The sequence below is a fragment of the Panthera pardus genome, unplaced genomic scaffold, assembly GCF_024362965.1.
Source record: "Panthera pardus isolate Hobbes unplaced genomic scaffold, ASM2436296v1 HiC_scaffold_16, whole genome shotgun sequence".
Lineage (NCBI taxonomy): Eukaryota > Metazoa > Chordata > Mammalia > Carnivora > Felidae > Panthera > Panthera pardus.
This window is the reverse complement of record NW_026526721.1, coordinates 2,883,964-2,897,935: the sequence shown is the minus strand read 5'-3', so window position 1 is coordinate 2,897,935 and position 13,972 is coordinate 2,883,964. Positions and strand designations below refer to the sequence as shown.

At 58.3% G+C, this 13,972-nt stretch overlaps 1 long non-coding RNA gene across 3 annotated transcripts; it reads right to left on the bottom strand.

Annotated features, from left to right (window-relative positions):
* Positions 1-1,046: 1,046 nt before the first annotated feature.
* On the bottom strand, positions 1,047-9,516 carry LOC109256955 (uncharacterized). 3 transcript variants are annotated; one of them, XR_002075848.2, is made up of 4 exons: positions 9,167-9,516; positions 3,249-3,468; positions 2,757-3,151; positions 1,047-1,467 (listed from the first exon to the last, which is right to left on the bottom strand). It is a non-coding gene; the product is annotated as an uncharacterized LOC109256955 (long non-coding RNA). The 3 variants fall into 3 exon arrangements; XR_008422392.1 differs by lacking the exon at positions 9,167-9,516 and adding an exon at positions 7,216-9,154; XR_008422391.1 differs by lacking the exon at positions 9,167-9,516 and having other exon boundaries at positions 3,249-9,154.
* Positions 9,517-13,972: the final 4,456 nt, after the last annotated feature.

Below are 13,972 nucleotides of genomic sequence, written 5' to 3'. Positions count from 1 at the left end.
GGGGCCGGGACCCAGTTCAGTGACTCCGGAATCGGATGCTGTCCTTGTTCAGCGAAGCCTGGTTACATGACCAGCGAGTAAGACGCTGCTCTGGGCACTGTGGGGGCTGTGACAGGTGCCAGACCCCTGCCTCGGGGTGTCTGGGCCAGGCAGGGGTGGCCCGGGGCTGCACAGTGTGCAGAGAGACCCCACCCACTCTCCCAGGATTCATTCCAGAGACTGCTGGGTTTCATTTTCCTTGTTCTTGCCTTCTTTCATTACTTTCCAATCAAAAGCTTCATTTAAAAGCACACTCTGAGCTCTGCAGGGAGCAGAGGGGTCAGTGGCGGGCTGGCGGGTGGGGGGGCCGGTGAGCGGGCAGAGTGCAGAAGGCCTGGAGGGCAGTGAAACCGGTCTGCGTGACACTGTGACAGTGGACACAGGTCACCAGCCTTTCGCCTGAACCCGCAGGACTCACACCGGCAAGAGCCTTCCTGGCCTGTGCGCGGTGATGACGTCAGTGTGGGCCCATCCGTCTCCATCACGGCGGATACGCTGCTCGGCCAGCGTGGGGGGGGGGGGCGCTGCGGGGTGTGGGGACCGGGAAACGGGACATCTGTCCTGTGCTCAGTCTGCTGGGGACCTAATGCAGCTCTAAAGAATAAAGTCGGTTTGGTTTTGTTTTTTAAAGCGTATGCCTGAGAGCCCATCAAAATGCATCTTTCCCTAAAAACTCAAATGCATGTTCACTATTAAAATCCTGTATATTTATTTTAATCTTTAAATTTTTGCAACGTCCCTGTAGTGTGTGATTTGTCCTCATTCTGTTTGGGGAGAGGAACAAGCACGAGGTCCCCTCCCCCCGCCCCCGAACCCCCACCTGGCTGGGCCTCCTGGAGATTTCCCAATACACTCTTTTCTCATGCTACCTCCCATCCTTCTGGAAGCTTCCCTGACTGCTCTATCACTCAGGGCCTGGGCAGCCGCAGACCCAGGTTTTGTGGGCCTAAAGCTTACACTTTGGGGCATCACTCCAAGAAAAAGAATACAGAATTATAACCACAAGGTGTAGGTGCAAACGTGACTATTTGGAACCAGAAAAGAAACCATAGCGAAAGGATCATATTTTAAATTTCGTGTGCATGATAAAGTCAAGGAAAATTATCGATCACTTGACATACCTGTGTAATTCCCTTTTGCCTTTTTTCTTTTTTTAAAGTTTATTTTGAGAGAGAGAGACAGAGTGCGAGTGGGGGAGGGGCAGAGAGAGAGGGAGACACAGAATCTGAAGCAGGTTCCAGGTTCCAAGCTGTCAGCACACAGCCCGATGTGGGGCTTGAACTCATGAACCGTGAGGTCTTGACCTGAGCCGAAGTCAGATGCTTAACCTCCTGAGCTCCCCAGGTGCCCCGATAATTCCCTTTTTTTCTACAGTTTAGCTGGATACTCTGATTGTCTCTTCATGTGGCCGTGATGTCATAACATTTCCTATGAAGAGAATAAAAAGGTAATTCAGGCTTTTCTGTTGCACTGTTGATCAAAATTTGCTTCTAATTATTTGTAGGAAAGTTTCTTTACTGATGATGTTGAGCATATTTTCAGGATAATCAAATTTAGGGAACCCTCTGCCGAGGTGTTCTGCTTGGTATTTATACGAGCTGTCAGGTTTGGAGAACGTTCCACAGACTTCCCCTGGCCGCATTCCCAAGCTCTCACGATTCCAGGACCAGGACTCACCGGACGTGCTGGTGTCCTGACCCGACCTGACCTCTGGCCCTGAGGCCAGGGTGGCAGAGGGCAGGAGTTTCCAGATGCCCACGACCCAGGTATGCCGCCCAGAGGTGGCCGTGAACCATCAGAATAGACATCCACTCCACCCGAGCTAGACGTGGCCCCGACTCTATGCCTCCCAATGCCTGTGGCTCTTGCAAGTCCCCAGAGGGGACATGCCTGGGGTGGGGAGGGGCCCAGAGCCCGTGCTCCCCCTGCCAGAGGCCCCTGCCCCCTGGGGGGTCTGAACCCCACATGCTAGAGGAGGGTCACCCAGAAATGTGCAGCTAGGGAGAGTTCCCGGGGTGTGGGGACAGGCCAATCCGAGGCTGTCTGCAAGGGACAGGGGTCTAGGGGACTTTGCTCCTGGCTCTTCAAGGAAACCCCAGCCCGGGTCTGCGGGTCGCGCGTCGTGGGTGTGTCTGGAGCCCCAGCCCAAGTGTGGTCGTGACAACACTGGTCACCCCAGGACGCCCTCGGGAAGGGCCACTCTTGTCCCCTGCTGACACCCCTTGAACAAGGGTGACAGTCACCCACACAGAGCATGAGAAGCTGCTCCCTGCCCCCGAGAGCTGTGTCCCCCGCCCCTCCCCAGAAGCAAAACGTTACTGGTCCCTAGGGTGAGTCGGGGTGGGGGGGATGGGAGCACGCACTGTGCAGAGAGAAAACTCGGGCGGGAGCTTCACGGGCCTGTTCCCCCAGGCCCAGGGACAGCGTCTGAGCCGGGAAGGGAGGGCCGAGGCGGGCTCCCTGTGGCGGGTAGGAAGGCAGGACTGGCCGGCACTCTGGTTGAGACGAAGCGAGGCAGGTCATGAGGGCAGGCATGGTGCCCGCGTGAGAGGACCCGTGGTTCCCTCCCTTCCCGCCCCAGCCCTGTCAGCGAGAGCCGCCCCCCTCCCCCACATCCACGCTGGGGCCTCGCTCTGTGGACACCGCCTGCTGCAAAGGCGGGTCCCGAGCAGGTGACGGCCCCACCCTCTGTCCCCACCGCCCCATACAGCGCGTACGGGTCGCGTAGGCTCGGTTCTCTCAGCCACTCGGCAGAATGAACACGTGCCGTTTAGGGCATCCTCTTGCGTAGTCAATCAACAAACACTCCCGTGTGAATCTCCTGCACGGGCACTGGTGGCGAGGCGGTGGGCAGAGCGGACAGCCCGCCTCGGAGAGCCCGTCGTCACAGAGCAGATGCCGACCCCCGCGGCCGCTCACACGCACAGGAACACGTCGTTGGCAGCTGGAATGCATGGCCACTCCAGGGCGAAGACGGGCCGGGTGTTGGGTGGGGGGGATTAGTCACATCTTCCCGGCGACTGACACCTGAGATCTCGGGACGGGAGCTAGAAGGTTGGAGGTGTGGCGGAGGCCGAGGGTGAAGGAAGGGGAGCCAGCACTGGCAAAGGCCCTGTGGTTGGGTGGGGGGAAGGGTTTGTCAGGAGCGGAGAGGCCGGTGGCCGGCGGGCAGAGAGAAGCCCATCGGGCGGGGCCGAGAGGGGCTTTACCGCAAGTGTGGTGGGCAGCCGTCCCCGTCCATACGCTCTGACCGCCCTTCAGGATGCCGGCAGAGCTGCTCTGCAGATGTGCTTAGAAGTCAGGGAGTGCCGTCCTGGGCGCCCCAGCTGAGAGAGCGCCCAGAGGCCCAGGGGAGGATGACGAAGGCCTGGCCGGGTGTCGGTGGGGCAGCGGAGGGCACACAGTCCCATGCGTGTGACTTGGTCCGTCCTGGGTGCAGGGTAGGGACGAGGGAGGGGTCCGGATGTGCCTCTGCTTCTATTATTTTGAGTTTTTAAGTTTATTTTTTAATTGTGTTTATTTTTAGAGAGAGAGAGAGAGAGAGAGAGTGAGCAGGGGAGGGACAGAGAGAAAGGGAGACAGAGAGAATCCCAAGCAGGCTCCGCACTCAGTGCACAGCCGGACACAGGGCTCCAACTCACGAACCGTGAGATCATGACCTGAGCCAAAATCAGGAGTCAGATGCTTAACCGACTGAGCCACCCAGGCGCCCCAGGTTCTGCCTCTGCTTCTAGAACAGCAGGCTGGGAAATGGGAAGCAGGGCCCTCGGCAGTCACAACAGGTAAAGTCATGCTAAGGTAACAAGTAGCCCCAAGTCCCCCAAGGCTTAGGCCCCAGATGTATCTGTCACTCGTGGGACATGCCCATCACGAGGGACCCTCCCGAAGCCCACATGTCGCCCGGCTCACTCCCATTGGCTAGATGAGTCACCGTGACAGGAGGGGACAGAGAGTGGGAGATTTGTGCGAACCGCTCCCGGGGCTGTGGAGTGTGGGCGGACACAACCCCCGTCGGTTTGGGACACTCAGGCGAGGGGCCCTGAGTGGACCGACCCCAAGGAGGCCGGTCAGAGCTGGGGACCCTCGGGCCCCGACAGGCACAGCCGGGGCTGAGGACCGAGACCCCAGGTTCGGAAATGGAGAAGGATCTGAGTGGGCAGAAGGCAGAGAACGTGGGAGTCAAGCAGCAGAAGGGAGGCCAGCTGGAGAGATTTGGGGGTTTCCTCTTCTGTTGTTGAAGTTGCCTTATTGTTTCCAGGAAAAAGAAAGCCCCTACCTCCTGAGTGGGCCAAAGTGATCAGCCCCCCCATTTAGCCGCCTAAGGAAAGAGTGCCTGCCTCTGGGTGGGGGGAAGTGATACTCACCCCCTGGCTGTCTTTCTTTAACCATGATGCCCAGAAGACAGTAAAAGGTTATGAGGCACGAGAAGTAGGAAAATGTGACCCTGAATCAGGAGGGAAAATTTGGCATGAGAGGCCGACTCACAAGTGACCCAGATGTTAGAGTCATTGAACGAGGACTTGAGAATAACTATGACAAAGATGCTAAAGAATTTGGAGAAACATATAGAATGAGTTAAAGGAAGGAGAGTTTCAACAGAGACATGGAATCTCTGAGAGAATGCGCCATATGTCTGGAAGCTCGGTGTTTGCACCCCAGGATTTGTCGTGTGGGCAAAACGGCAGCAGAGGGAAGAGTGAGATGCATTCCAGGATGAGCTTGAGTGTGAGGGGCTGGCTGTGCACACGGGACATCACACCGTATATGCGTTTTGTTTGTGGGGGCTGACAATATAGTTTGGGCAAACGCAAGCCAATAGAAATTATCCAGGGTGAGGCATGGGGAGAAAAGAAATAGGGGCAAAAGGGACAGAATTTAGGGGCATATGAGATCACCGCAAATAGTCTATCATATACGCTTTCGTGTAACTGGCATCCCAGAAAGAGAAGAGATCGAGAAGGGGGCAGAAGAAATATTTGAAGAGATGTAGATTTCACAGAATTGATAAAAGACATCACTCTACAGATGTAAGAGGCCTCGTAAATCCCTAAGAGGTTAAAGGCAAAGGAAGCCACACCCAGGCACATTAGAGTGAAACTGCTAAGAACTAAAGATAGGGACAAAATCTTGGAAGCTTCCAGAGAAAATGATACTTTGCCGCCCAGGGAACAGCAACGAGAATGATGAGCATCTTCCAATGAAGAACAATGAGGGGTGCCTGGGTGGCTCTGTCGGTTAAGCGTCTGACTTTGGCTCAGGTCATGATCTCGCGGTTCGTGACTTTCATGAGTTTGAGCCCCATGGTGGGCTCTGTGCTGACAGCTCAGAGCCTGGAGCCTGCTTCAGATTCTGTGTTTCCCCCTCTCTCTGCCCCTCTGTCTCTGTCTCTTCTCTGTCTCTCTGTCTCTCAATAACAAATAAACGTTAAAAAAATTAAAAAAAAAAAAAACAATGAAAGCCAGAGGCAACTTAATACACCTTCAAAATGCTGATGGAAAGAACTTTCAACCTAGAATTCCATACCCAGTGCAAACATCCTTCGAAAATGAATATGAAAACGAGGTTATTTTCAGACAAATAAAAGCTGGAAGAATTTATCAGCAGCAGACCTACAGAACAGAAATAATACCAGAAGAAAGTGATCCCAGATGTGAGCCTAAGTCTGTAGAAAGGCAAAGACAGAGCACCAGCAAAGTCTGGAAAGGAAGAACAAAGGAGGAAAGAGAAGGTGGCAATAGCAAGACTGAAGGTCTGAACCCGGCCATATCACTAATTACATTAAATGTAAATGGACTAAACACTCCAGTGGAAAGACCGAGCTTATCAGATTGCATAAGAACATCAAGACTCAACTGTATGCTATTGCCAAGAGACACAGTTTAAATATCAGAACACAAAGAGATTGAAAATATCGGGTAGGGAAACGCACAGTGTCACACTCTAACCACAGAAAGTGGTGAGGGGCGCCTGGGTGGCTCAGTCAGTTAAGTGTCCAACTTCGCTCAGGTCGTAATCTCACGGTCCATGAGTTCGAGCCCCGCGTCGGGCCCTGTGCTGACAGCTCGGAGCCTGGATCCTGCTTGGGATTCTGTGTCTCCCTCTCTCTCTGCCCCTCCCCTGCTCATATTCTGTCTCCTTCAAAATAAATAAACATTAAAAAAATAAAAAAAAGAAAGTGGATGAGACTATATTATCAGACAAGTTGACTTCAGGACAAGAGCATCACCTGAAGTTTCTACATAAACAAGGTGTTGGCTCATCAAGAAGGTGAGGGAGTGGAAGAGCTCAGGATGTTTGCAGAGATGTTTACAGATGTGGGCATTTTGCAGACCAAAGACAGAATGAGTGATGTGGCTCAGAGTCCCAGGGAAGAGGGAGGCTTAGAAAGGAGTGAGAGAGAGACACAGAGAATGACCAGCAGGCGAGGAAGTGTGGCTGAAGGCAGAGAATGGGTCAGCAGACTGCGGTCTCATTAACAAAGTACATGCCGAAGCTGTTTTCTGGGAGAGTGAGGTAGGTGGTCCACGGGGTCCTTCGTCTGTGGGCATAAATGGGAATAAGGAGGGAGGGTGCCAGGACACGATCCAATAGCCCCTCTGTAAATACTTCCTGGTACCCATTATCAGCAGAGGGCTGGGGGCCAGGACCAGGTGGAAAACTGGATGTGGGCACCAAGCTGATTCACAGCTGAGTCCCTCCACCCCCAGGCTACATGCAGGAAGGAGCCTAGCTGTGCTGTGTGACCTTGGGCGAGCCGTGGTCTCTCTGGGCTTTGGTTTCCTCAGCCAAGTACGGGGGTACTTCCCCTGGCTGGAATGGTGCCCCGGTGGCTCTCTCTGCCCAACAGCACTTGACCCCATCAGGAAAGCAAGCAGGTCTGGTCACTGGCCCACACCTCCCGGGACAGCCCTGGTCAGGCAGTGAGGCAGGTGAGGCTCACCTGTGCCGAGGTGGGTAGGCCTTGTGGGAAACGGAGTAGATTGGATGCGGCACAGAGTGAGAGCCAGAAACACAGCTCTGGCTGATTGGAGACCCAGGACTTTGTGCTTGTTGTGCAAGAGGAAAGCCTAGTTCTGTGTGTGTTGGTGTGTGAGGGGCATGTGGGGGCGTGTCCATGGTATGCGTGTCACGTGTGTGTGTAACGCACGTGCACACAGGCTCTACCTGCACACAGACCTGTCTTCCCGATGCCCTTCCTTCTCTCAGCCCTGCCAGCGGCTTTCTGGGCTTCCAGCTCCTTCTCTGAGAGGGTGTGCTCGCTGCAGAAACCGGGCAGGCAGGAGAGGGCTTCTGTCGTCAGGATGGGGCTCCTCCCAGCGCCCTGGCCGCTGGCCCTCGGGCCCCACCGGGCTGCCTGCTGCCGGGCGGGGCGGGTGCTCTCTGGCTGGCCCTGAGCCTAGTCGGGCGGGTGCAGGACAGACAGACAGTGGACGGCTCGGAGGGGTCCTGCAGGGCAGCTGAGACAGTTGTTATTTCGGCCCACCTCGCCTGCCCCCTTCCCTTCTGTTGGCTGCCTGGACCGTCCCAGGGCTCAGCTGCAGGGCCCTGGACCAGGCCGACGGAGAAGCTTCAGAAGGCGCGGCACGCGCAGGGACGCGCCGACCCCACGTGCGGCCCACCCCTGCTTCCCTTTCCAGGGGACTCGATCTCAGCAAACTGGGGAGCCCCACGCTCCAGGGTACCCCAGGGGGCAGGCGCTGGGCAACCCCACACAGGTCACTTAACACGCTGAGCCCCAACCACACAACAGGGGCCCGGGGGGTGGGGGTGGCCCACGGCATGAAGCCCCCAGCACAGCACCAGGTCAAGGAGCATTCGCTGCCCCTTCCATGTATCAGACGGAGTGACAGGGGCCCCCGGGCTGGGGGACCTGGCAGAGGAGACGGGGGAGGGGCCCTGCACTCTGCATGTCTGGGATCGTGCTGTTCACAGGCCTGTGTCTGTTCACGGTGCATCTGAAACGCGGTGTTCAGGTTGATGTTCCAAGAGGGGTTCAGAGAAACATCGGCGGGAGAATGGGGCGGAGTCGCGCTGAGAGCCGGGGAGGGAGCGTCTAAACCAGGCAGGGCTGGTGTGATCCCGGGGAGTCTGGGCCCAGGGCCGGGCGGTGGGCGGCCTCATCCATCTGGGATGAGGGGCCACTGTGGCCACTGCTGCAGCGCCGGGACCCCCAGACCCCTTCTGTGAGGACCCACACCAACCCTTTGGTCCCTCAGAAGCCGCCGGGCATCCACAGCACTGCCCGGTCACTGCCCCGGGGTGGAGGCCAGCGTGGGGCCGGCAGACGGGCAGTGGCCACTCTGTGTCCCTCAGGACTGCCCTCCTGCTGTGCCGGGGGCCCTGCCGCCGTCCGTGTGGGGTCCTGGCCCGGGAGGGTCAGGCCCCTTCCGTGTACTGGTGTTTATCGGGCTTCTGTCGGCGTCTGCCAGGTGCTGGCCCGTGGCTGCGTGGGGTTCAGGCTCCGCGGGGGACGCCCCGTGCAGATGACCACGCACACCCAGTGTGTGATGTGTGTCCCGTCCCTCGAGGGCAGAAACCAGACCTCAGGGCACAGCGAGGGAGATGCTTGTCTTGGTGCGAAATCCAAGTGGGGGTTGCTAAAAACCCACTGATCAAGACGAGCACCATTTTAGCCCAACCCTCTTCGAAGCCAGAATTCATTCAAAATTCCTGATGAACGAAACATCAAACGCCTAGACACAGGCGGGGTCCCCGGGGCTGGTGCTGCCCCTCGTGGCTCTGGACCCGCCCCTCCCGCGGCCGCCCGGCCACCAGCCCACGACCTGTGGGCAGCGGCGTCTCAGGGGTGGGGGCACCGGAGGGGAATCCCTGGCAGGAAGAGACTCCTGCGCCCAGGCTTCCTCCGGAGGGAAAACAACATTCCAGGGATGCGGTGAGGAAGTCCCTCCTCCCGGGACTTTCCCGAAGAGCCTGGGCAAGTCGGCCTCCGCAGGTGGCACGGGGACAGGGACACGGGGACGGAGCCCTCCGCCCTCTCTCCCTGGTGGAAGGCGGCTCCCGGGGCCCCGGAGGCCATGCTGCCCACCCACACACACAGAGGAGGCGAAGCGGGTGACGGTGGAACCAAGTAGTGTCTTCTCACACGCTGCCCCCTTTGCACAATTACCTGCGGAGGGTGACGGTTAGCAATGAGAAAGCAGAACGTCGTTCCAGAGCATACGATTGCATTCTCTTTATTACGGGTCCTCAGCCGTCACTGCTGCTGCTGCGGGTAGATCTGAGGAAAAGGTCAAAGTTGCTTCCAGATTTCTCCAGCTGGGAAAGGCCCGGAAAGTCCCTTCCAGTGGCAGTTGGTTGGGTCTTGACTTGGGGTGGGGGTGGGGTGGCTTTGCCAAGCGTGGGCCTGACAAGAAATGGCTGTTGCGTGCAAACCGGCTCATTTGAGAAGCGTTTAACCAAGGAACCGTGGGCAGGAGTGTAGACAGACCTTAAGAAGCAAGGCGGGGATTGGGGGCTGGGGGGTGGGTGGCCTGAGTGTGTGCTGGGACGGTCAGGGCTCTCCAGGAGAACAGAACTGATGTGGAAACGTGGGGTTCGGAGCGAACAGCCAAGGAGGAATTCCCGAGACGTCTTCCGTGCAAAGAAAGAGGTGATTTTATTAAAGCAGGGGGACGGACCCGTGCGCAGAAAGAGCTGCACTGGGGTTGCGAGGAGGGGTTCAGGTTGGGAGGGGTTCAGGACAGCACAGGCCTCCCAGGAGTTTTGGAAACAAGGCTTCCAGGACCCGGAGGGGCTTGCTGTTGTTGGGAAAAGGTCATTTATTACTGTTTAGTCAAAACCCCGTCATGAGACCCTTCAGATGGAGATCAGGGGGCCACATGCTTGGAGGATGATTGCCAGCATGTATCTTGGGGTGGGGGGTGTTGAGACAAAGGAAGTTTCCAAAGGAATCTTTATTTGCTAAAGGAGACTCACAGGACCCTGGAGAGTGGGACAGTGTCAGGCTAAGATCGACTTTTGCCCCGAGCAAAGTGTCCCCATCCAGGCCGCTGAGCTCCCGGGGGAAGGTCACCCTGCCTGTCCCAAGGACTTGTCAATGGACTGTACGTTGTAAGGAAATTTGATTTGTTTCTTTGCCTCTGTTTCCCACAGCAAGAACCAGTATGTGTGGGCGCACGCAGGGGAGAGGAGTTACCCGGGGCTCTGTAACAACTACCCCAAAACTAGCCGTTTTAAGCAACAAGCGTTTATTACCTTGTGGTTTCTGTGGCTCCGGGATTGGGGGGGTCTGACTCAGGGTTTATCACGAGGCTGCAGCTAAGATGTCAGACAGGGTGGCATCACGTGCGGGTGTCACCGGGGCCGGAGGGTCTGTTTTCGAGAAGGTGAGTTCACACGGCCGTTGGCAGGGCCCTCGGTGCCCGGCCACTTGGCATCTCCGAAGAGCCACGCGGACGTCCTCACAGCATGGCGGCCGGGGTCCACCAGGGTCAGTGATCCGAAAGGGGGTAAGGTGGAAACCACAATGTCACCTGTGACCTCGTCCCGGCTGCCACTCACCTTGGCACAGAGCAGCCCAGACTCCACAAGGGCACAGACACCAGGAGCCGGGGACCGCGGGGTGGCATCTGGGGACCTAGAGAGGGCACGGTGAGAACGGGATTGAGAGGGAGGTGCTTACCAGAGCCCCGGAGTCGGTGACTGAGGTTGTAAATGGCAGTGGAGCTAAGCAGCCCCTGACACCCCCACTCCCCTGCACCCCACTCCGATCCTGAGAGGCCCTCCGGGGACGGAAACCTCCCTGCAGGGCTTTATGCGTGATGACTCACGAGGGCAGGCCACGAGGCTGGGGGCATCAGACCTGGTGGCGCCTGGGCCGGGGGCAGCCGGAGCCCCGTGTGACACAGCCCGGCTCCGGCCAGGGGGGCCGTGGGCGGGATGAGAAGCTGCTTTAGACAGAGGACGGCACCCCGACCACCCAAAGTGACCGGGTGTGGCGGGGCCCGCGCAGGGGAGGAGGCCGCAAAGCATGATCGGGAGGGGCTGTTGGCCCCAACAAAACCGCTCTGTGTTCACCCCGAGCTGGGGCTCTGAGACCCGTCCTGCAGAGAGAGAACACGTGCGCTGTGGCCTCGCCGCCTTTTCTGCGGTGGCGTTCCTCACCCTCGAGACTCCAGAGAACCCGTTACAGTGGGTGGGGGTGCACTTGTCTGCGTTTTTAGCCTGGGGAAGGAAAGGAGAGGCTGAGGGCAGAGAGAGCTGCAGACCTGCGTGAATGTCACGCACGGAGGTTCCAGGCTCCCCGGGATCAGAGGACGTCAGGACCCGATGCATCCCCGCCCTGGGGGTGGGCTCAGCAGAGGGAGAGCCTTGGAAGCAGCCAGCCCCAGCGATGGCGGCGGGGAGTGTTGGGGGACGCTGAGGAGACACACGGCTCGTCCAGAACCGAATCCACCAACTCCTTGCCCGCCCCTGAAAGCAGGGAGGTTCCGTTGACAACGGGGGCACGCAGTGGGAGCCATTTTAATACACATCCTCACAAAGACCTAAGCCCCTTCTTCCAGAGTCGGGGACACGGTAATTTGGGAAACTGATTCAGACGAACTTAAGAAGAAAATCTGTCAGCTTACATACTGCATCGCCCGGGGCAGCTTCAGGCATGGCTAGATCCAGGACCCCACATCATGGCCTCGAGGCTCTGATTCTCTGCCAAGGCTGGCGTTGGGTGTCTGGGATGACCACAGCAGACAGCCTCCAGCATCTATGTGGCATTTTCCACCCCACTGTAGGCCGTGGGTTTTGATTTGGAGCTGAACACTGTGATAATTGTGGGAAGGGCCTCAGGGGCCAGGAAAGCCCGCCCACCCCTGCCCCCTGTCCGTTCTGCTGCAGCTTAATCCTTCATCTTGAGGCCATCAGAGGAGGAAGAGCCGGACCTGGGCAGCCGAGAGGTTTCCCAAAGATGACCTTTGTCACTTTATAATTTCCCCAGAGCCCACGTGCCCCACTCTCTAAAGCCAAGAAGCCCCTACGTGGGAGAGGGGCAGTTGTTAGTCAAGAAAAATCGTACCCATCCATGTGCCAGGCATTGTGCAGGGGGCCACGGGTACAGAGACACTTAAAATGCACAGCCTTCTCGTGAGGAACTCACCCGGCCCGCTGGGGAGACTGCCCAGCCTCCCTCTCCCCTTGGCCAGGCAGCAAACCTCTCCTTCCTGCGGGGCTGCCCTTCCCTAGTATAGGGACAGACATGTACCTCGTCCGCCAGCCACAGCGGTTGGTTCTGCGATGCTCACGTGACCCAAATCACAACATGAGAACCCCCTCTGGGACTTGTTCCCAGAGCGACCGGAAAATCGGGGCTCACTTGGTAGGAGGCAACTGTGGGATTGTCAGAGGCCACCTCCACCCCGCGGGGAGAGAGCTGGCACCCAGAATGAAGTCAATAAAAGACAAGCAGAACCAAGACAGGGAGAGAGAGGCCGAGACTCGAGGCCATGACCGGGGCTCCTGGATCCAGCCAAGCCTGAAGCTGCTCCTGGGAGATGTAGTTAATGTAAGCCAATAAATTTCCTATTTACTTAAGTTCACTTGAATGGAGATTCTGAGCCAAGAGAGTTCTAGCAATATAAAGAGACCAACACTCATGCGGGAATGCCAGGTCCATACCTAGGCGCTCAGGCAGGGGGGTGCAGAGGTACCGTGGAAACTAGAGGAAGGGCAGGCTGGGTCTCGGAGGATGTGTGCAGCTACCCAGGCAAAGGCTCTCAGAGAGGCTGGTCGGGGGGGGGGGGCCGACGCAGGAAGGGCTGAGGGCGACGAGCAGCGGGTGGCGGGGTGGAGGCCACGTGCGGCAAAGCAGTGAGGTGGGCATTGTGCGGACGGTCCCGCCTCTCGCCACCCCGGAGCGCCGGGTGGTCAAATATGCAGGTACACACTCATGGGGACCAAACATAATCGGCAAATCAATCCTTGGCCTGCATTGTCTGCCAGCAGCGTGATGGAATTGACCGACCACGGCGTCTCTGCCTAGAATCCCTGCACCCCTCCCACGCGCTGACCCCACCTTCCTGTCCCAGTCTCCCCACCTAGCCGCGAGGTGGACCTCTCTTCCCCTCTCCTCCCATCTCTCTGTGTCTCCACCTCCTCTGTCCGATTCGTGGGTCCATCAAAACTCTGAGCAGCACCCCCAGCCTCCAGCCTGGGAACCCCAGGCCCCACCTGTTTCCAGGGGCCAGTTGGCACCCTGGGATGGGGGAGGGTCGAGCCCCGGAGCCCGGGGTAGGCTGCGGAGGGCTCCTGGCAGCACAGAGCCAGGCAGGGGGCCTGTCGGGACTCCCGAAAGCCACTCCGGCCTCCGCGTAGCGTGGATTCGATGCCCAGCGTGGGCCCTGCCTGGGCAAGCTCACGGGTGCCTCAACCCCGGGTCGCGAGAAGTCACTGGTCTCCGCGCCTTCCCAAACCAAGTGCAGCCAGGGTGAGCAACGAAGCCTGTCGTGCCTCCGCACCCGGATGAGTCACCCTGAGAGCGTCTGCCCGGGGTGGAGGTGCCTCCCTCCCGCCCTCCGTCCCTCCCCACCAGGGTCAGGTCCTCAGGAGAGAAGGCCGGGGGGTGCGATCCCCGTTGTCTGAGGTCGACTCCGGTGTCCGGTCTCACCAGAGCTGTTCCCCGATGGGCCCGGAAGCCGGAGCCAGAATGGAGCCCAGCGACGGAGCCGAGCAGGGGCCGGGGGGAGGGTGGGCGCGTCCTCGTGGGGAGGAGGCCTCCCACCAGGCGGAGCTTCCCCGGGCACGGTGCCCAGGAGGATCCTGGCCGGTCCTCGGGAACTTGGAGTCCAGCCTGCAGGACTCTATCCCCCAGAGAGAAAGTCACCTGAGTCTCAAAGTCAAGGATGAAATGCCACCTGAAAGGACTCCTGTTTACGCGAAAACGCAGCGTAACGTCCCTGCGCAGTCAGCCAGGCTCGTGCCG